This window comes from Schistocerca americana, chromosome 7 (assembly GCF_021461395.2).
Source record: "Schistocerca americana isolate TAMUIC-IGC-003095 chromosome 7, iqSchAmer2.1, whole genome shotgun sequence".
Lineage (NCBI taxonomy): Eukaryota > Metazoa > Arthropoda > Insecta > Orthoptera > Acrididae > Schistocerca > Schistocerca americana.
The window spans coordinates 243,312,756-243,337,133 of record NC_060125.1 but is presented as its reverse complement, the minus strand read 5'-3'; positions in this window follow the sequence as shown (position 1 = coordinate 243,337,133).

Here is a 24,378-nt window from a genome sequence, read left to right as displayed (position 1 = left end):
ACTTCCTTCTCCGTCCTTCCCCAATCCGATGAGACTGATGACCTCGTTATTTGGTCCTCTCCGCTCCCCCCCACCCCCCCAAAAAAAAAGATCTACCAAAGACTTCTAATACTTAAATTCAAATTCGATATTGACAAATTCCTTATCTTCAAAAAAATCTTTTCTTGCTATTGCTTGTCTGCTTACCTTTTTCAGCCATCATCTGTCATTTTGCTGCTAAAATAGCAAAACACATCTACTACTTTATGTGTCACATTTCCTAATCTAATTCCCTCGGCATCACCTGATATAATCCCACGACTTGTACACTCCATTACACTTGTTGTACTTCATATTAAAAACTCTCTTCAAGATGTTACACATTCCGTTCAGCTGTTCTTCCTAATCCTTAGCTGTCTCTGACAGATTTAGAACGTCATCAGCAAACCTCGACGTTTTTATTTGCTCTCTTTGAATTTTAATTAACCATCCAAATTTCTCCTTCGGTCCCTTCACAGTTTGATCCATGTAAAAGATGAAAAACATAGAGGATAGGCTATAGTCCTGCCTGACTCTCTTTTCGACAACTGCTTCCCTTGCATCTCCTTCAACTTTTATAACTGCAATCTGGTTTCTGTGCAAGTTATAAATAACCTCCAGTCCCTGTATTTTACCTTTGCTACCTTCAAAATTTCAAAGACTGTAGGGGAGATAACACTGTCAAAAGTTTCTCTAAATCTAACAAATGCTATAAATTTAGGTCTGGCTTTGCAAGGTAAGTCGTAGGGTCAGTATTTTTTCTCGTGTTCCTATATTTCTCCGAAACCCAAACTGATCTTCCGGACTCTACCAGTTTTTTTTCCATTCTTCTGTAAATAGTACGTATCAATACTTGACAACAATGACTTATTGAACTGATGATTCAGTAGTATCCACGTCCGTAAGCACCTGGCTCTCCTAAGGATCTCAGTAATCCTGAGGGAATGTCGTCTATTCGAGACCCAGGTTTCCACTTAGGTCTCTCAGTCTCTATTAGTTTCTCCTCGAAGTATCATATCTCCTATCTCATCTACATCTACTTCGTCTTCTCTTACTAAAACATAATGTACTGCAATAAATATATTCTTGTTTCTTCTTCTCTTTTCCAAGTGTACCCCTTCTCTTATGATTTGCGATGGAAGTTCGCTACAACCAGCTGAAGCATGTGTCAGAACTCTAGAATCCCCGTTTCTTCTTATTCCTTCCACCAAGTCTATATTCTCCACTAAAAATATATTTCATTCCTTTTCCCATAATAACTTATTCCCTCACAGAGTTGGAAGCTATAATTTGGCAGTTTCCGTACAATCTGTGTATTACGTGAACGTTTGGGGTGAAAGGACTGGAAGGAAGAGGATGGGAAATAGGTAGGAAGGAAATAATAAATAAAACGCATGTTTGAAGACAACCGCTTTTATTTTAAACCCAAATGTCGACAGGTTTCAGCCACGGACCATCTTCATCTAAGAGTTAAATGGTTTAAGCCACAACGCTACATTTGTCATTACTTAAATAATGTGTAGAGCATGTCATGGATATCAATATACGACGCAGGATCTTTAGAAGCAAACATACTAATAACAAGTGTACACAGAGCAGTACTGCTTTGGAGTGAATGTCTATTTTGCTAGTGTTTGATACGATTGCTTTTAAACGTGGCTCCACTGAGAAAGATGGAGAGCGATACCTAAAAGCAGCTTATGCTTTGCATTTCTCCAGTGGAACTCACAATCGAACGTTATATTTTCTAGACGTTGACTCCGGATATTAGATAATGTATTTCTTTTATATAATGACGCGTCGAGCTATATTGGAACAGTGAGGTTCAGTTGACGCTCTTGTGGAATGACCTGCACGTGGCATTTGCAGCTACTGTGAATGTGGAGCGGATACCGTTCTGTTTGCGTTTTCCATCTGATTCGTGATCGCGTTTTGTATGCCGGTATTTAACTCAACAAAAGGCTTTGCATCTTACGTTTTTCAAACCTATCTTGTGAAGCAGGTCTTTGTATGACTGTTTTGACAGCACAATGTGAGTCATGTAACGTTAATCTAACTGTCCTGTGTAAAAACTTTGTATTCTCAAGATCCAATAAAAATTAAGGTCCTGCGCTGCTCCTACGGTCGCAGGTTCAAATCCTGCCTCAGGCATGGATGTGTGTGATGTCATTAGGTTAGTTAGGTTTAAGTAGTTCTAAGTCTAGGGGACTGATCACCTCAGATGTTAGGTCCCATGGTGCTTAGCGCCATTTGAACCATTAATTAAGGACCAGCTACACAGTAGTCAAAATCTACGAAAAACTAAATTTTCAAGAAACGCTTTATATTTAATTATATGAATAGTATTCATCGCTGATGCCTTACAAAATTATATTTCACAAATAAACTCTAGATACATAATACAATGATGGAATTATGTCTATCAGCTTTCAGTGGCAAATAAAAAATATTTAAAAGTCATGAATTTTTCCAAAAGTGAACATCTACAGAATAATTATTATAGGGCAGTAACATTCTGATTTATTGTAACTAACTAAAAAAATAGTAATTTAATAAATTTGTTCATTAAGATAATGTAATTATTTTCACTGTCATGTTCACAGCAAGACTCAAGGACCCTCTCCAGAGAACCGTCAGGCTTCTTTTGATTATGTTTAAAAAAATCACTTTAGCTTTTTTACATCGTCAGCTTTTTGACGCTCACATGAATTCCAGGTTTTTTTACAGCTGACTGATCTACACTGAAGGAAAAAAAATAGCAACAAGACGTTGTGCGACGTAAACGAAAGTTGGAAGCTGTCTTTTACATCAGACGCTCCAGCCGTATAAGAGTGGCGTTAGTAGTGCTACTAAGAAGATGTAAATCTGGTGTGCTTTAAATACACGCTTTAGACGTCATGAACGTCGCTTACATTTGAGATTGGACGTGGTGAGCTGATGTTAGTCAAGGATGCCTTTCAGGCGACAAAGACTCGTTATCAACACCTCACTTAGTTTGAACGAGACCTGTAACAGGGCTACGAGAAACTGGAAGTTTCTTCTGCCATATCGCAGCGAGACTTGTCAGGAATGTAGCCACAGTACATGACTGCTGGCTAGTAGTGGTGATCAGAAGAATGTACTGTCGGGAGAAGACCGAGCTCCGGACGGCTATGTGTCACTAACGAGAGGGCAGGTCATCGTGTTCGGCGTATGGCTCTGTTGCATCGGCGTATGGCTCTGTTGGATCGTACTGCATCTGCAGCAGCAATTTGAGCAGAAGTTGGCACCACAATGACACAAGGAACTGTTACAAATCGGGTACTTCAAGGACGGCTCCGATCCAGACGTTCTATAGCGCGCATTCTGCTAACCCCAAACCACCGCCATTTGCGACTTCATTGGTGTCTAGCGAGAGCTCGTTAGAGGACCGGGTGGAGGGCTGTTGTGTTTTGTGATGAAAGCTGGTTCTGCCTCTGTGCCAGTGGTGACCGTATGATGGAGTTATGGCCAGGGATGTGATTTCGTATGACAGCAGGCGCGCTCTAGTGGTTATCCCACGCAACCAGACTAAAAATTTGTACGTCAGTCTGGTGATTGGATCTATCTTCTGCCATTCATGAACAGCATTCCAGAGGGAGGTATTTTCCAACAGAATAACAGTCGCCCACATACCGCTGTTGTAACCCAATATGCTCTACAGACTGTCCACATATTGCCCTAGCCTGCTCGATCACCATATTTGTCTCAATTGGAGCACAAATGAAACGTCACCGGAAGACAACTCCAACATCATTCACACACAGTATAAATCGCCCCTGTATTGACCGACCAAGTGCAACAGGCATGGAAGTTAATCCCGCAAACTGGCATCCAGCACCTGTATAATACAACGCATGCACGTTTGCATGCTAGCATTCAACATTCTAATGTCTAAACCGATTACTAATGTACCAGCACTTCACATTTACAATGGCCTCGTGCTTACATTAACCTGCGATCTAGCAAGGTTAATCACTTAAATATGTTACCTAGGTAAATGCACCCCCAAATTTCTTTCTCTAGATTATTTTTTGGGGTAGCGATTTTTTTCCGTCTGTGAATGATCATGAAACTATATATGTTAGTTTTCTCCACTTAAACAATGAAAAGTATTTTGTTTTGGCTTTGCAGACGGTATATTTGTTTGCTTTTTTATAACTAGGAACTCTGGCTATAGACATTTTAAGTGGTAGCTTCTGTTTTATAAATCTGCTGGCAGAAGTCTTGAAATCTTGCACGTGCCAGCGCTTGTCCACATCCATACAGGTACCATAGCACATCAGAATCTTGTGATAGTATGATGGTAACCTTATGGTTTTAAGTTTTCTCAGTTCCTTTCTGACGGAATCAAATACCCTATCAAGTGGCTTGTAGTCTAAGCACTGTCTGGAAGGCAGTTGAGCTACTTTGTCAAGGCCGGCCGGAGTGGCCGAGAGGTTCTAGGCGCTTCAGTCTGGAACCGCGAGACCGCTACGGTCGCAGGTTCGAATCCTGCCTCTGGCATGGATAAGTGTGATGTCCATAGGTTAGTTAGGTTTAAGTAGTTCTAAGTTCTAGGGGACTGATGACCTCAGATGTTAAGTCCCGTAGTGCTCAGAGCCATTTGAACCATTTACTTTGTCGAAAGTAACAACATGTCTACCACAAGGAGTATACGTTCACACTTGGGGGGCATAGTGTGCAAGTGGTACAAGTGCTTGCTGAAGCAAACTGAGTAAATGGCAGCCGAATTTAAGTTACGATTTATAAATTATGTAAGTTACTATCGAAAGATCAGATATTTTATCCCAACACACAGTTAGTCTGTCTATACTTGTAGGTATGGTTAAAGACTGTAGTATGTCTGCATCGTTTTTTATAATGTATTAAGAACAATGATCCTCCTTTCATCTACGAACTTTTTAGTGCAAACAGGCACAAATGGAAAAACATTTTATTTACTGTGCTATATTTTGAAGATTTTTTGGTACAACACGCATGATAAACATAGTGCAATACTTCATCATTATAAAACAAATATACGTGAGTAATTAAAGAGAAATTAATATAACAAGCTGAAAGATAGATAAATGCCGGGCGCGATTAGCCGAGCGGTCTAGGGAGCTGCAGTCATAGACTGTGCGGCTGGTTCCGGCGGAGGTTCGAGTCCTCCCTCGGGCATGGCTGTGTGTGTTTGTCCTTAGGATAATTTAGGTTAAGTAGTGTGTAAGCTTAGTGACTGATGACCTTAACAGTTAAGTCCCATAAGACTTCACACACATTTGAACATTCGAATAGATAAATAGCAGATAAAATTAACATACGAAGACATACGAACACATACGACAGGTTATTCATAGTCACTTTCTACAATTGCATCACGTGATCTTGGCCTCAGAAAGTTTTTTTACCAAGTGTAACGGGTCGCCCCTTCTCTTTTCTCAACATGAAAAAATTCAGTCTATAAAATCATAATCACTTTCTTCTGTGGAATCTATTGAAAAATGTCACGCGTGAGCAACACTCGTGATGCTGTACCGTTGTGTTGCTCATATTGACACAATAGATCATAACATCTTTGAACCTCGTTCCCTTCTTTGATCACGTCCTCTTCTTTCTCCACTCCTTCTTGTTGCACTCGTGGTGACAGCTGTTTGGAAATGGCATATATTGTTGCAGAACTCATGATAACGCGGAGGGATATACTTAATATCCTCAGGATTTTTCCATTTCTCAAATTTTATTTCACACTCATGTTGATGCTGCAGAACGGATCGATACTTGGCCTCCGAAAATCTGCCTCTATAAACTTGAGATCATGGTTTACTGAATATCTCAGCTGCATTGTGCGACGATTTTCTTCGCTGATACCGATCCATCTGGTATTCCTCCGTTGTATATTGTCTCTTTCTGTGTCTTTAGCAACTTTATCCTTTGCTATAGAGTTCATTACTTCAAGTTCATTACGTAAAATGTTCTGCTGACATGCTTCACTGCTTCCATTCTGTCTTGGGAAACAAATGCATGTATGAAGTGTTCTAAAATCTTTATAGTATTCCAAACATGTATTGCCAGGTTGAAAGATCTTATGATCTATTGTGTCGATATGCTGGTTTTGCGCTAACATGTACAAGGGGGTATTTCAAAATATGACCTATTTAAAAATGCGTTAAGTGTTACTGTACGCACTCTTAGAGTCATACACGTCAGGCTATTGCTGTATTTTTTAAAAGTACATACATTAGGAATAATAGCAATTCAGCAATTCTTCTTCTGACCACCATTTCAGTTGGATCCTAAAAGCAGTGCAGGCACTAGCTCAGAGCTTACACTTTATCTTCACAGAGTGCAGAATTATGCAGGAAATAGCTTATCCTTCTTTTGCTGAGAAGGGATCCGTATTTTAAATTTCCAAAAGTGTGTTTACGTAATTCTCGTGTGAAATGTCACTTGCACCACTTGCGCTCCCAGCCCCTCATATGGCAAAACTCGTTTTCTGTAGACATCGAGTTTAGAATAATTTTACAGTTTTTGAAAGCAACTAGTAATTTTTCATATTATCCTTGTACTGAAATGGATTCGTTCACTTAGAAGTACACGAATACATCTGTATCTCATTTTTGCACATTTTGTGTTTGTTGAGCTCTCTTGAAACGATTCGCAATTGATAAATTGACAGGAAATCGCAGATCCTAATTTCTGTTTTGTTGCTTTCATCCATCTAACTAAATAATGATTATTCAAGGTGGTAGTATTGAGTAAGCGTGAGGCTTTGCACTAATATCGGGTGCAAGAATAACTTGGGAAACGGTTTTATCCCCTCAGCTCACTTATTATCTCAATAATCCCCTAGAACTTAGAACTACTTAAACCTAACTAACCTAAGGACATCACACGTATCCATGCCCGAGGCAGGATTCGAACCTGCGACCGTAGCAGTCGCGCGGTTCCGAAATGCAGATGTTAAACGGGTATTCATGGAGATATATATTATTCTAGAACTGACATGTGATTACATTTTCACGGAATTTGGGTGCATAGATCCCGAGAAATCAGTACCCAGGACAGCCACCTCCGGCCATAATAACGGCCTTGATACGGCTCGGCATTGAGTCAAACAGAGCTTGGATGGCGTGTACAGATACAGCTGCCCATGCAGCTTCAACACGATACCACGGTTCATCAAGAGTAGTGACTGGTGTATTGTGACGAGCCAATTGCTCGGCCACCAATGACCAGACGTTTTCAGTTGGTGAAAGATCTGGAGAATGTGCTGGCCAGGACAGCAGTCGAACGTTTTCAGTATCCAGAAACGCCCGCAAAAGACCTGCAACATGCGATCGTGCATTATCATGCTGAAATGTAGGGTTACGGAAGCGACCATCATGATGCTGTAAACAGAACCTGCATTCATCCGAAAAAATGATGTTTTGCCATTCGTGCACCCAGGTTCGTCGTTGAGTACACCAACGCAGGCGCTCCTGTCTGTGATGCAGCGTCAAGGGTACCCGCATCCATGGTCTCCGAGCTGATAGTCCATGCCGCTGCAAACGTCGTCGCACTGTTCGTGCAGATGGGTGTTGTCTCGCAAACGTCCCAAACTGTTGACTCAGAGATCGAGACGTGGCTGCACGATCCGTTACAGCCATGCGGTAAGTGCCTGTCATCTCTACTGCTTGTGATACGAGGCTGTTTGGATCCAGTACGGTGCTAGCAGTCATTGGATCTTGACCAACGCGAGCTGCAATGTCGCGATACGATAAACCGCGATCGCGATAGGCTACAATCCGACCTTTATCAAAGTCGGAAACGTGATGGTACGCATTTCTCCTCCTGACACGAGGCATCACAATAACGTTTCACCAGGCAACGCCGGTCAACTGCTGTTTGTGTATGAGAAATCGGTTGGAAACTTTCCTCGTGTCAGCACGTTGTAGGTGTCGCTACCGGCGCCAACCTTGTGTGAATGCTCTGAAAAGCTAATCATTTGCATGTCACAGCATCTCCTTCCTGTCGGTTAAATTTCGCGTCTCTAGCACGTCATCTTCGTGGTGTAGCAATTTTAATGGCCAGTAGTGTACTTTGGTTTTTGCCGGTTCCATTCGCGTATCGAGGGCAGGAAGAATGACTGATTGAATGCTACTGTGCTCTCAGTAATTAAACTACAGGTGTGATATGTAGAGAGTTGTAGTATGATCTGTCTATAGATTGGTGCGGCAACTGTCGTCGTTGGAAAGCGCGAAGGAGCAGAAATGATCAGCGAACAAGTTAATACAACAAACAGGCTATTTACTTAACTTGTATTTCTCGTAGCATATGAAGACTTATTACAAATGTTGCAGGAAGAAACGGAGTCCAGCTGTCACAGTATCAAATAGGATGTGAGCCTTTTTACCAACGATGGAGTTGGAGCTGCGACTGGGCAGCGTCTCCGCAGTGAAGCGGCTCTGAGTGTGAGTAGTCTGAGAAGCCATCGCCGGCTGTCCTGTGTGGAGACACTCACGGTGCGGAGCCAGTGAAGGCGGTTCAGTGGGAGCGCACCACTGGCTCCAGTGGACCCCGCGACCGCTGCCGGCGTCAGACGGAAATTCGCACTTCCGTTACCAAATACAAAACGACAGTGAGTTGGTATCTGTCTGTGACACCACACCCCTCGTTCTTAAAATTTTGTGTGTAGGCTTTTTAGGAGTTGTTGGCATCACCTTCTAGCTTCCCATTCCCATGTCTGTTACTGTCCTGTGGGTCAAACAAGTCTGTGACCGAACGTGCTGCCCTTCTTTGTAGTTGTTCTGATCTTTTTCTGCAGCATCTACGCAAGTCCAACCTGTGCAAGGCTCTTCATACGTAACTGTTGCAACGTACATCCATTTGAACCCACACATTATATCACTCAACCCTTGGTCACCCTCTGTGATTGTTACCCCCCCCCTCCCCCTTCTCTCTGTTGCCAAACCGACAATGCTTTGATGTCTCAGATTGGATCCTGTTAACTGATCCATCCTTTTAGTCAAATTGTGATACAAATTTCATTTATTCACGGTATTGATTCAGTACTCCTTCATTAGTCATTCGACCTACCCTTCTAATTTTTAGCATTCTTCTGTAGTACCATATTTCCAAACGCATTCTCTTTTTTGTCTGGCTCACACTATACAACACAAGGGTCACGTTTTTGAAACCCCATTATTGTCTCCCACTGTGGCCCAGGTGCCTGTAACAGTCCTCCGTTATGGTGCAAGTATGTGGCGCCCTACGAAATCACTCTCGAGTTCGGCCACACAGCAAGGTACCGACACATGGGGAGAAAATGCCATATCTCGGAAGTTCATGTGAGCTGTAATGTGGCTTAATGATGTTACATTGGCGTCGTTTCGTCACAGTTCTGCTCAACGCCACTGTGGACGTATCACACGATGGGAGACCGTCACACAAGTTCTTACACACATTTCATTCCTTTGTTTGGTGCCACTGAGATGGAGGTCGGAACCGCGACGTCCATTGTTGAAATCACTCGGATTTCTTATTGTTGGCTGAGGAAAACGTGTCAAACACATCGCCACTCGGAATCAACACGAAAAAGCCTGAACAGTTGGCATTAAGGGAGTCAATGAAATCCCCCTCCGCTAGAGGCGTTCATTTTCACACATTCCACGCTCGAAAAAGACTCTTTTCTGTGGAATGTACAAGAGGACGACGTTCTGATCTTCATACCACAAAATATACAGGGTCTCCATAAATTTTTACCCCGTTAACAAAACAAAGCAACTTTTTATTGGAGACGGTAAATGAAACGTGCATTATACCGTTTATCCTTTTGTTCATTAAGCTTTGAATCTTACATAAATATTTAATACAGATAATGCACTTCAACATTTGCACCGCTGGTGACATGCAAAATATCATGCCGGCATTCACTCTCTTGTCACATGCTGTGCAACATGTCTGGTATGATTGGGCCAATGGCATCTCTGACTCGATGTTGCAATGTCATAATATCAGGAACTGCTGTTTTGTACTACCACCCCCAAAGAAAGAAATCTAAGGAGGTAATGTCACGTGATCTCTGGGGCCATGGAGTGCGGTCGTCTCTGCCAGTCCCCCTGTTGGTGAACGTGTCATTAAGAAAACTATAGACTTCTAGAGCCCAATGTGGGACAGCGCCATCTTGCTGAAGGATGACAATATCTTTACATATGCTCTACTGAGGTAACGGCATAATTCACCAACATGTCTAGGTAAACATATCCACTTACATTACTTTCGAGGAAGAAAATTGGGCCAGTCACTTTATCGCACATTAACCCACACAACACATTAGCCTTTGGACTATCCTAAATGTGTTCCCGTATGACCTGAGGATTTTCTGATCACAGACCAGCACATTATGGCGGTTAACTGAGCCACAAATATGAAATGTATCCTCATCAGAAAAACACGCACGCTTAAAGAAGTCATTTTCCTCACGGACTTTATACGCATACAATTTAAAACGTTTGTGAACCATTTTATGCGCTGTACTCTTAGGCACATCAAGCTCCTGCAAAGTTTGTCTCATCGATTTCCGTGGCCACCTCGTGAAGGCAGCTTGAACTGCCTGCACTGTCTCCACCGAAACAGATGGTCTGTCGCTGCTTGCCCGTTTCTCAATCGACCCCACTGCTAAAAATGTTTCCATCCATGTTCTGATTAATTTGACATCAGGTGCTTTCGTTCCATAATGGGAGACAAATGGAAATGAGAGTATGGCGTCAGTGGCCGGAAGTTCCCAGGCGCGAAGTTCGGCCGCCAAGTGCACGTCTTATTTGAGTGCGACGCCACAATGGGCGACTTGACAATGAGGATGAAATGATGACGAGGAGAGCACAACACTCAATCCCTGAGGGCAGAAAATCTCCCACCCCAGCCGGGAATCGAACCAGGGCCCCCGTGCGTGGCATTCCAACGCGCTGACCGATCAGCTATTGGGGCGGACAATGGGAGACACATTTTCTTTGCACAGTAATCGGTGATTGTGTTTCTGCTAGCCACATAACACACTGAGTTTGCTTTGGAGGGAAGCCATTTGTGACCATAGTGTTGAAGGAGTCACAGGTGTACAGAAAACTCATGGGTTCCCTAGCAGACCTGTAACAAAAGACAAACGTTATCATCATAAATATAATTAATATTTAATCTTGAAATCAGTATAAACATTTATGGACATCCCATATAACGTGACTCCTGCATGGCCAAACCGAGTCCACACAATATGAACGACATTCATAATGGTTCATTTATTTTCATTTTATCCGTCGCGAAAGATATGGTACAGCATTAGGCTTCTTGTTGCCGTGACTACTGAGTACGGCGACTTGTCAACCCCCATTGCGCGAAGAATAGCCTTCGGTACTCGCCAGTTCTCTGCGATGTTTGCGCGACAAAAGAAAAAACAGACCCTGTTTAGTTTCTCACTAAACACAAAATTACTATGATAAAATCGTTAAATTATTGATATACCATTCTACTCACGGTACCGTAGCACATGTCGTGTAGACGAAAGGTTTTTCGTGATATTGCAAACTTACTGTATCGCTACAAAAGAAGTGTGGCTCGAATGGTAAGATGCTTCTTTGGGTAGGGACAGAGTGTAACACAAATATCTAAGAATTTCAACTGGCAGACATTTGTCTGGTATCGGACTCCTCGAAAGTGAATGACCGCCGGAGGAAACGGACCTAGAAGTCCGATAGATGGAACAGTATAGACACACGGCTGTGCTCGCGCTACGTGAATACGCTAGTTAATAGTTAATTGTTATTTAATACCCCTTTAATCATTTGAGCAGGTGGGTGATCTGTCAGCGGCACAGGTACCCCGCTCTTCAGCCAACTGACCCTATAAAATTGCGACGAAAAACAAGAGACATATGTTGTTGTTGTGGTTTTCAGTCCTGAGACTACTTTGATGCAGCTCTCCATGCTACTCTATCCTGTGCAAGCTTCTTCCTCTCCCAGTACCTACTGCAACCTACATCCTTCTGAATCTGCTTAGTGTATTCATCTCTTGGTCTCCCTCTACGATTTTTACCCTCCACGCTGCCCTCCAATGCTAAATTTGTGATCCCTTGATGCCTCAAAACATGTCCTACCAACCGATCCCTTCTTCTAGTCAAGTTGTGCCACAAACTTTTCTTCTCCCCAATCCTATTCAACACCTCCTCATTAGTTATGTGATCTACCCATCTAATCTTCAGCATTCTTCTGTAGCACCACATTTCGAAAGCTTCTATTCTCTTCTTGTCCAAACTAGTTATCGTCCATGTTTCACTTCCATACATGGCTACACTCCATACAAATACTTTCAGAAACGACTTCCTGACACTTAAGTCTATACTCGACGTTAACAAATTTCTCTTCTTCAGAAACGATTTCCTTGCCATTGCCGGTCTGCATTTTATATCCTCTTTACTTCGACCATCATCAGTTATTTTACTCCCTAAATAGCAAAACTCCTTTACTACTTTAAGTGTCTCATTTCCTAATCTAATTCCCTCAGCATCGCCCGATTTAATTTGACTACATTCCATTATCCTCGTTTTGCTTTTGTTGATGTTCATCTTATATCCTCCTTTCAAGACACTGTCCATTCCGTTCAACTGCTCTTCCAAGTCCTTTGCTGTCTCTGACAGAATTACAATGTCATCGGCGAACCTCAAAGTTTTTACTTCTTCTCCATGAATTTTAATACCTACTCCAAATTTTTCTTTTGCTTCCTTTACTGCTTGCTCAATATACAGATTGAATAACATCGGGGAGAGGCTACAACCCTGTCTCACTCCTTTCCCAACCACTGCTTCCCTTTCATGCCCCTCGACTCTTATAACTGCCATCTGGTTTCTGTACAAATTGTAAATAGCCTTTCGCTCCCTGTATTTTACCCCTACCACCTTCAGAATTTGAAAGAGAGTATTCTAGTTAACATTGTCAAAAGCTTTCTCTAAGTCTAGAAATGATAGAAACGTAGGTTTGCCTTTCCTTAACCTTTCTTCTAAGATAAGTCGTAAGGTTAGTATTGCCTCACGTGTTCCAACATTTCTGCGGAATCCAAACTGATCTTCCACGAGGTCCGCTTCTACCAGTTTTCCCATTCGTCTGTAAGGAATTCGCGTTAGTATTTTGCAGCTGTGACTTATTAAACTGATAGTTCGGTAATTTTCACATCTGTCAACAGCTGCTTTCTTTGGAATTGGAATGATTATATTCTTCTTGAAGTCTGAGGGTATTTCGCCTGTCTCATACATCTTGCTCACCAGATGGTAGAGTTTTGTCAGGACTGGCTCTCCCAAGGCCATCAGTAGTTCTAATGGAATGTTGTCTACTCCCGGGGCCTTGTTTCGACTCAGGTCTTTCAGTGCTCTGTCAAACTCTTCACGCAGTATCTTATCTCCCATTTCGTCTTCATCTACAACCTCTTCCATTTCCATAATATTATCCTCAAGCACATCGCCCTTGTATAAACCCTCTATATACTCCTTCCACCTTTCTGCCTTCCCTTCTTTGCGTAGAACTGGGTTTCCATCTGAGTTCTTGATATTCATACAAGTGGTTCTCTTCTCTCCAAAGGTCTCTTTAATTTTCCTGTAGGCAGTATCTATCTTACCCCTAGTGAGACAAGCCTCTACATCCTTACATTTGTCCTCTAGCCATCCCTGCTTGGCCATTTTGCACTTCCTGTCGATCTCCTTTTTGAGACGTTTGTATTCCTTTTTGCCTGCTTCATTTACTGCCTTTTTATATTTTCTCCTTTCATCAATTAAATCCAATATTTCTTCTGTTACCCAAGGATTTCTATTAGCCCTCGTCTTTTTACCTACTTGATCGTCTGCTGCCTTCACTACGTCATCCCTCAGAGCTACCCATTCTTCTTCTACTGTATTTCTTTCCCCCATTCCTGTCAATTGTTCCCTTATGCTCTCCCTGAAACTCTCTACAACCTCTAGTTTTTTCAGTTTATCCAGGTCCCAACTCCTTAAATTCTCACCTTTTTGCAGTTTCTTCAGTTTCAATCTGCAGTTCATAACCAATAGATTGTGGTCAGAGTCCACATCTGCCCCTGGAAATGTCTTACAATTTAAAACCTGGTTCCTAAATCTCTGTCTTACCATTATATAATCTATCTGATACCTATTAGTATCTCCAGGATTCTTCCAGGTATACAACCATCTTTTATGATTCTTGAACCAAGTGTTAGCTATGATTAAGTCATACAATTCGGCTTCCTCTTTCATTTCTTCCCCCCAATCCATATTCTCCTACTATGTTTCCTTCTCTCCCTTTTCCTACTGACGAATTCCAGTCACCCATGACTATTAAATTTTCGTCTCCCTTCACTACCTGAATAATTTCTTTTATCTCGTCATACATTTCATCTATTTCTTCATCATCTGCAGAGCTAGTTGGCATATAAACTTGTACTACTGTAGTAGGCATGGGCTTTGTGTCTATCTTGGCCACAATAATGCGTTCACTATGCTGTTTGTAGTAGCTAACCCGCACTCCTATTTTTTTATTCATTATTAAACCTACTCCTGCATTACCCCTATTTGATTTTGTATTTATAACCCTGTATTCACCTGACCAAAAGTCTTGTTCCTCCTGCCACCGAACTTCACTAATTCCCACTATATCTAACTTTAACCTATTCATTTCCCTTTTTAAATTTTCTAACCTACCTGCCCCATTAAGGGATCTGACATTCCACGCTCCGATCCATAGAATGCCAGTTTTCTTTCTCCTCTTGAGTAGTCCCCGCCCGGAGATCCGAATGGGAGACTATTTTACCTCCGGAATATTTTACCCAAGAGGACGCCATCATCATTTAATCATACAGTAAAGCTGCATTTCCTTGGGAAAAATTACGGCTGTAGTTTCCCCTTGCTTTCAGCCGTTCGCAGTACCAGCACAGCAAGGCCGTTTTGGTTAATGTTACAAGGCCAGATCAGTCCATCATCCAGACTGTTGCCCCTGCAACTACTGAAAAGGCTGCTGCCCCTCTTCAGGAACCCCATGTTTGTCAGGCCTCTCAACAGATACCCCTCCATTGTGGTTGCACCTATGGTACAGCCATCTGTATCACTGAGGCACGCAAGCCTCCCCACCAACGGCAAGGTCCATGGTTCATGGGGTGGTAGAGACATATAGTGGAGATATTTACATTGAGTTTCTAACTTTTTGGAGGTGAAAAATGAAACTGAAATTTTTTACATATATGACAGATGACTTCTTGCTCTGGTAGTTAGAAGCAGTAATAATAAAGAGTAAAATGAAACACAATAAAGGCACATTTAAAACATGTAGTCGAAACACTTACTTAAATGAAGCTCTTCCCTGTCATCAAAAACTGGAAGGACCTGCGATAGGATAGAGAGTCAATTGATGAAGGGAAAGATTAGCTGGTCAGAAGGGTAGGGATGTGATGGTGTAAGGACTGGCGTATAGCAGCGATGGTATAGGAGTGGCTATTGTGAAAGAAAAAGATGTGAAGTGGAGGGGGCAATTGGTGGCAGTAATAGTTGTTGGGAGAGGGGTGGGGAAAGAAAGGTAGGTAGGGGAAAATGAGGGTAAGGAAATGTGGGGAGGGGAGGTACAGAAAGCTCTGATAAGGCGGACTGGGTGGCGTGGACCTATAGCTAATAGGACCAGTAAACGTCGGCACGGAGTCATGATTTGGGAAGGGGAGATGGTTGAAGTTTCGTTGGAAGAGCATGTGGAGGGTTAGTAAGTAGAGGGTTCATGGAATTTCTTGGTGAATGCGCGGCAGCCTATGAGGATTGGAAAGTAGAGGGGAAATGATAGGATTATTGGAGTCGTGATTGCGGATGGTGTAGATTGTTTGGAGGTGTTCTGTGTGAGTGAGGAGAGGTGAGAACTTGATGAGTTGGTACCACTAGTGTTCTTCGCGGCCGGTATAAATACGACTGAACTTTATCTCACCACAAGCCGCTGTATCGCGGTTCTGCTTTTTGTCTCCACTGTTGTACACATTATATTCAACAGATATACCAACCTCATATGATAACAAGGAAGCAGTAGCAAGTTTTGCAGATAGAACTGCGTACTGGCTCTCAGACAACCGAATAAGAACCATGCAAATGAAAGCACTTATCTCTCCAAATCACATTACAGGCCATTAAAATTGCTATACCAAGAAGAAATACAGATGATAAACGGGTATTCATTGGATAAATATATTATAATAGAACTGACATTTTATTATATTTTCACGCAATTTGGGTGCATACATCCTGATAAATCAGCACCCAGAACAACCACCTCTGGCCGTAATAACGACCTTCATACGCCTGGGCATTGAGTCAAACAGAGCTTGAATGGCGTGTACAGGTACAGCTGCCCATGTAGCTTCAACACGATACCATAGTTCATCAAGAGTAGTGACTGGCGTATTGTGACGAGCCAGTTGCTCGGCCACCATTCACCAAACGTTTTCAGTTGGTGAGAGATCTGGAGAAAGTGTTGGTCAGGGCAGCAGTCGAACATTTTCTGTAGCCAGAAAGGCCAGTACAGGACCTGCAACATGCGGCCGCGCATTATCCTGCTGAAATGTAGGGTTTCGCAGGGATCGAATGAAGGGTAGAGCCACGGGTCGTAACACATCTAAAATGTAACGTCCACTGTTCAAAGTGCCGTCAATCCGAACAAGAGGTGACCGAGACGTGTAACCAATGGCACCCCATACCATCACGCCCGGTGATACACCAGTATGGCGATGACTAATACACGCTTCCAATGTGCGTTCACCGCGATGTCACCAACACGGATACGACCCTCATGATGCTGTAAACAGAACGTGGATTCATCCGAAAAAATGACGTTTTGCCATTCGTGCACCCAGGCTCGTCATTGAGTACACCATCGGAGGCGCTCCAGTCTGTGATGCAGCGTCAAGGGTAACCGCAGCCACGGCCTCCGAGCTGATAGTCCATGCTGCTGCAAACGTCGTCCAACTGTTCGTGCAATTGATTGTTGTCTTGCAAACGTCCCCATCTGTTGACTCAGGGATCGAGACGTGGCTGCACGATCCGTCACAGTCATGCGGATAAGATGCCTGTCATCTCGACTGCTAGTAATACGAGGCCGTTGGGGTCAAGCACGGCGTTCCGTATTACCCTCCTGAACCCACCGATTCCGTACTGTGCTAACAGTCATTGGATCTCGACCAATGCGAGCAGCAATGTCGCGATACGATAAACCGCGATCGCGATAGGCTACAATCCGACCTTTATCAAAGTCGGAAACGTGATGGTACGCATTTCTCTTCCTGACACGAGGCATCACAACAACGTTTCACCAGGCAACGCCGGTCAACTGCTGTTTGTGTATGAGGAATCGGTCGGAAACTTTCCTCATGTCAACACGTTGTAGGTGTCGCCACCGGCGCCAACTTTGTGTGAATGCTCTGAAAAGCTAATCATTTGCATATCACTGCATCTTCTTCCTGTCGATTAAATTTCGCGTCTGTAGCACGTCATCTTCGTGGTGTAGCAATTTTAATGGCCAGTAGTGTAGAAACATGGATGGCCACCGATAGTATCAAGCCCAAATCAAACAAACACAGACGGTACTCTTGCGTTACCAGAACTTCAGCAAACGCAAGGACCAAGGTGAAAGGGGCAATAAAACTCACTCTTTGTTTTATGCAGCTAACATGTTGTAACTTCCTATTCACGTTTTGTTGTTCTTTAGTGGATGCAGGAGCGAAGAACAGATGCGGTTCGCGGACAGAGAATTCAGATATTAATTTTTTTTCAGTTGCAGCGTCATTTACTAATAGTGCATTTGAACACTGCAATACATATTACAGATAAAAAGGTTTGCGGTTCCGCTAGTCTTCAATACAATGACAATTCCGTAGGTGACGAGCCATGACGGCTGCCAATGTCTGTAAATGTTGTGAAGTGGCAAACACACAAAATGGCTCTGTGCACTGATGTTTGAACTTCAGTAGACCCGCCGCTGCAACTACGGACAGGGGATGCTTGCATAGTATGGGCAGCGGCGTAAGCATTCGTGGCAGCGCCCTCATGCTGCGGTGGCGGCTGTAGGAAACGCTGCGGCGTAACTGGCAATGAGCGTAGTTCACAACTGTGGCCGACTGCGTGGACCAATACCGCACGTTACAGCGAGGTATCTTGGCGTACCCTACACTAATACCTAAACTGGCACTCTCTCCAAATAGAAATCTCAAAGGCAGAACAAAAAAGACAAGGATTAGTCTGACATGTACAGGGCAGACAGATGCAGCACTCAAACAGCTCCGTGTTAGACCACTGCTGGACTACACGCCACAGCACTAGCAGGAATGTCGACTACATTCGAGTAGTATGTCTATGCCGATTCTAGCGCAATGAGCCATTTCAGAATCAAATTTCCAGGATTCTGACCAAAGATATAATTTCCCAGTTTCCCCCCAAATTATCATCTCCCCCATTACGAAAAATTAAATTTTACTGAATACAATGGAAACAAAAATAACGAAGAAAGCCAAGCTAGTTAAGAAAACTTCGAAAAATATAGGAAAGGAAATCTTAATATAATTAAAACAAAAAATAATTTTTTTAAAAAAATGTATTCAAACTCGATAACATGAATAGGTCGCTTTTTATTTACTTCTTTTACCTAGATAAACAAAATGTAAATTTACAAGTTTTTGTAATTTATCATCATCGTTTTTAAAGATTTTAGTATATCCACTTGGAAGAGATATTTTATATTTTCCATCGAAAAACAATAAAATTTTATCCCCAAAATTAGTGGGTAAAAGTTCAGCTTCTGAAATTACATAATATTTATGTTTTTTAAGTTCTGATAATTTAGTGAATGCTTCTAAACAACCGTTTCTATAATTGTTAAGTTCACTTAACAGATTGTCAGTGCTACCGTTTATGGAGATTTATATTAATAAAGAAAAAAATTAAAAAATAAAAAAGTTAAAATGTTTGAAGAGAAGAACGACCCAGGATAGTCTCTTTGCGAATAGCAAGATATCGCCTACAGCGCCTCCCCTAGGCTGACGACCATATCGGTTGGTCCCTAGACGACTGGAAAACTGTGGCCTGGTCAGATGAGCCCCGATTTCAGTTGGCAAGAGCTGATGGTAGGGCTCGAGTGTGATGCAAACTCCACGTATTCATGGACCCAAGTTGTCAACAAGGCATTAGGCAAGCTGGCGGTGGCTCCATAATGGCATGGACTGGGACCTTGTAACCTCCTCAACACTTATCGACCTTAATGACAGTGAAAAATTAAACCGTGTGTATCTAAAGGAAATTTGGGAAAAGCAATCGTCACCGAAGTTAATCCGTCGGTAAAAAGGGAGGAAAGGGTTACATCCAAATGAAAGGAAAAATGCAAATGAAACTGGTGGAAATTAATTTTCAAAAGGGGTAAAGTTAATAAAGAAAGTAAATGTGCGGCTGTTACGTTAACAATTAACCAGCGGTAATTAGATATTTGACATTTGGGGAAAATTACGCTCGCCAGTCCTATGGACAATTACTATAGTAACTGAAAAAGAAAGGTTATTACACATAATTAGCACTAGAAGCGTGGCAACAGGAAGTTGACATGTGAAGTGTGAAAACTGAAAGTTTGTCAGAAGTAATAAATTTCGCTACACTCTCACTTAATTTAGCAAAATAATTAATAAAACCGGAAAACTGAAAGTTAATTTAGTGACTGAAATTAATAGTGAGCTTTGTTTCTGAAGCACATCGAAATTCAGTAAAATACGGTTAGTCTTGGGCTACCTCAACAATCATTTCAAAAGCTACTTGAATCTACGCAATTTAGAAATAAGAGATTTAACTTTGAACTTGAAGTAAATGATTCTGAACAATTAACAATAGTAAAATTTAGTACGTACCAAGCTGAGTTGCAGTCACAGGTAAGCTAAAATACGGTAACAAAACTCGCACTCTTAATTTGTGCTTGTGTAATCTAAATATTGTAGCCAGCTATGAATACCTTAACTGAACTTTGAAATTAAAGCAGTGAAATCGAATGATATTACTTTAATGCTGGCGTTTGAATTCCAATGACACTCGGGTTCATTCCGGAAAAGAAGGGACCCTGCTTGGTAATGCAATTGGGACAATGAGCAACAAAGGTTCATGCTACGTTGCTGTAATTTAGTGAGAAAAATTTAACAGTTTGAAAAGCATAGGTCTGCCATACAGTTCTAAAACTTTAAGTGCTACCAGTCTTCCTTGTCGGTTGATTGAAGATTTGAAGTCGTCGATCGAGGAGGTGGCGACAGTCACTCATTGTCGGCCGTCACTGTTGCAGAAGCTGGATGTTGGCGCGCCTTCGTCTCGATACGGTCTCCAGCCGAAACGGGCTGTTGATGTGTGCCAGCTAACGCTCCCGTTCGCGACACCGTGTCAGAAACTATCATAGCAAGTCGAGCGCAATTACATGCTGCCAAACCCCGAAAGCGCGGCAACTCGCAGGAGCGTCACACAACACACCTGCTCCACTGCCCTCCTCCAGCCAGACTCTCTCTGCTCCGCCCGCGCTCCACGCGGCAGAGTTAACACTACCAAAGATCCTAAACACTTTGGTTCTCCACACGACCTATCGATGTATTCGTTCGACAGCATAGTTTTCCCTAGGCTATACCAAGCGTAAAATACAAATAATATTTACAAAGCAAACCAATTATCCATCGACATAGATGCATAAATATATATATACAAATAGTAAAATAATGACAATATATAAAGGCACAGATATGTCATATATTCAGGTAACAAAATAAGGAAAAAATTCATAGTACATTAGATGGAAATAGGAGGATATGCATTTCCGGCGATACACGTGCCCCACATTGTCTGAGGATGTTCGTGTAATCTAAACAGACTCAGAAAATGTCCCTAAAAGGAAAAAAAAACTGCGGAAATGCATATGCTCAAAGCACCAAAAAAATTTAGCGTTAGGCTGATTAACCATAAACCAATTTTTAGACAATAATAATTTAGTGGAGAAACTCCTAATCTTACTCCACTCTGTCATCTTACACAAAAGAAAACAGGTTGACAACATATTAAAATTCATAGGAAACATAGAAAATGGTTTAGCTATTCTAAAATCATCAAAATTCTTAACAGTATCAAGAAATGGAATTCTATTTACAAAATTAACCATAGTACATGGTCATAAAAAACAGGTATATCAAAATACGCAAATTAATAATTAATTACATGGAATACACATTTTATATAACCTTTTCATAATTAATATTCTCGTCATGAGAGTCCACTTAACGCTAAACAAGAAAATAATATACAGCAGAACGACAAAAACATAAATATTGATAACAGAATTCTTTCACATAGGCTGTCCGGGAAGAAAAACAACTCCACCTTCCGTACCCGCAAGTACAAAGAATGCCGACAGCGGCACAAGAGCCGACAGCGGCACAAGAGCCGACAGCGGCTCCGCCTCGCCAGTATTGTTGCGCCCGCCTGTGCGGTACGCTTGATCTCACTCGCCCTTCTAACAGCATTTCCAGAACGTCCGTTTCACTGAATTCTTTCGGAAAAACTCACTCCCGAGTAATCTCAAGGAGCCCATTAACACTATCACAGTGGATAACTCGACACTGTCCATCATCACACGCATGTACTAGCCTGAAACTTAAAACAGCGACTAAGTACATAGGCAATTACTAGTAAATCACATGTTTATGAAATCTTACAGCTGGTTACAAAATCATATTTACATTCCTTAATCTACTGTGACTCAGCTGAAAACTTAAACTACCAGCTTGGATTTTTCAATTGGTTACTAATCAGTTACTCTTAAATCATTTAATCAAAATTAATTACTTATTAATGACAACTTCTTTAACGACCTCTAGGTGAGGTAAAAGCATCGAAACATGGCACATCCTTAAATCTTACACTCTATATTTACAGACTGTACAAATTACCCTTTCTGTGGTATTAATCAATCCTTGGCTGGTACAATTTCAGGTCTACAATGTTCCATATACCTAATAGCTTTCCAGAGCTTGGATACTCTAAGCAATAAGCATTTGTGTGAGGTATACCAATGACTTTATATGGTCCATTATAAACAAACTTAAATTTAGAGATTTCATTGTCTATCTCGCTCGATTTCTCATGAGCTTTTACAAGTACTAAGTCTCCGATTGCAAACTTAGCAAAACGCGCTTTAGCGTCATGACGACGTATCCGAGCATTGGCTTTTGGCTTCATTATTTCTCGCAAACGATCATTTTTCACACCAATACTAATGTCAATCCGTGGAGGGAATTTGATTATCTCTTCCACAAGTCCTGGTTTGTCTGAAAACACACTCTTATTCCTCATTATTACTTCATACAGGCCTCGTCTTTGTTCGTGTGTTACGTTTGACACACCATCTACAAAACTTTCCAATTCACTTTCTACACTATTGTCAATGCCGAGATTCCTCACGTTACAGTAGTTCAAATTCATACCTACGTCAACGGCATCCGGCCAGTTAACAATGTGTATAGGCTGGTATTGCCTATGCACACCATCTCCTGCCTCGTCAAAACTAACTACTATTGTTTTATCTTGTGACGTACATGTCAAAGTTTTGCTTTCGCAATTAATCACTGCACGGTACTTTAATAGCCAATCTAACCCGATAATTACTTCCGTAGTTAACTCAGGCACGACGACAAACTCTTGTTCAAATCGTGCCCCACATATCTCGAAGTTGACAAAAATCTGTTTTGTGACCGGTTTACTGGCCTTCCCAGTAGCACCGGTAATTTTCACTCCTGTTACTGGCATAACTACGATACCAGGTCTGTCTTTCAGTAACTGAAATATTTTTCCAGATACAGCACTCAATTCTGCACCGGTGTCAATCAACACGTTTAGTTGTAGGCCGTGCATATTAACAGACACTACTATCTGTCTACACTTGTCCTCGACTGTTTCTTTATTTTCCCGCAGTAAATCCTCGTCTATATCCAGGTCATTCCAGAAAAAACCATCCGGCTTTGATCCTAAATCAGGCTTATCTGGCGGCTTTTTCAGCCTCTGTTCACATACAGTTTTAATTTCAACACGTTTGTCCTGAGGCTTAGTCTGTAGCTCCGCCTCCAATACCGAAACCTTTTCCTGTAACTCGTCAACTAGTGAGTGTTGCTTTGCTATCAATTCACTAATTGTCACCTTCGTTGATTCCTCTTTGATCAGATTGATCTCATCCGCCAATCTACCTGGAGGAATGTGCCCAGTAGTATCTGCAATTACTTGCTATCAATTCACTAATTGTCACCTTCGTTGATTCCTCTTTGGTCAGATTGATCTCATCCGCCAATCTACCTGGAGGAATGTGCCCAGTAGTATCTGCAATTACTTCCTCTGGATCTGCGCAACCCACACTGTTACCGTCTGACCGTATAACGTCAGCTCTAACCTCATACACGCTGTAATCTACGTGCTTTTCTACAAATCGTGTCCGGCTATTACTAAAATTCTCGTGCTCTTTCTCCTCAATACTTTCGCAATGTTTAAACTGGAGTTTTGCGTCGGTTGGCTCGGCCACTTCTAACACTATAACTTTCGGTAAAGTCTGCCGGTCAGGGCCAGAACTTTCCGTTACTACGTCAACATCCAACTCTTGCGGTATGAAACACGACGAATCTAGCTCGTGCTCCCCATTAACATCAACTATTCCTGGTAAAGTCTGCCGGTTAGGGCCAGAACTTTCTATCATTTCACAAACACTATCTTCCTGCGGGACGAGACGCGGAAAATCCTGCACGCGCTCCCCATAAACACTTCTCCCATACAGGCCCCTATAATCTCTTAGTTCGTCGTATAAGCGACCGAACTGCCTTAACCAGACCTCATCCCTCTCTGCATCCCCTCGCTCGATGACGGACGTTTTATCCGACATCTGATCTTCTCTCAACACTTGCGAATCATTCTTAAACTCAATCTCCAGTTCCGCTGCGGGTGTTACAGCTGCCACTTTATAATCGATTTCCGGAACACTGCTTAAATTGTTCTCATTGACAGTGAATGTATTTTCTGCTGCCGTGTCTACAGCTGATCTACTACTTGTGGGCGCACTCCTTTCTCCTAACACTGGCACACTCTCCCGCCGTTGATTATTCCCTACGGAATTTTCATAACGACGACACCTCGGTTTTCTACTGTTATTGAGCCGCCAAAATTTCTCCAGCCCGGTCGGCCCCTCACCGGCGCGACTAATGGTTTCCCTATCTCGTCCCAGCAGATACGCTCCCCGGATACTGCTAAGGCGGCTGGTCACACCCTCTGGCGTTATTACTATT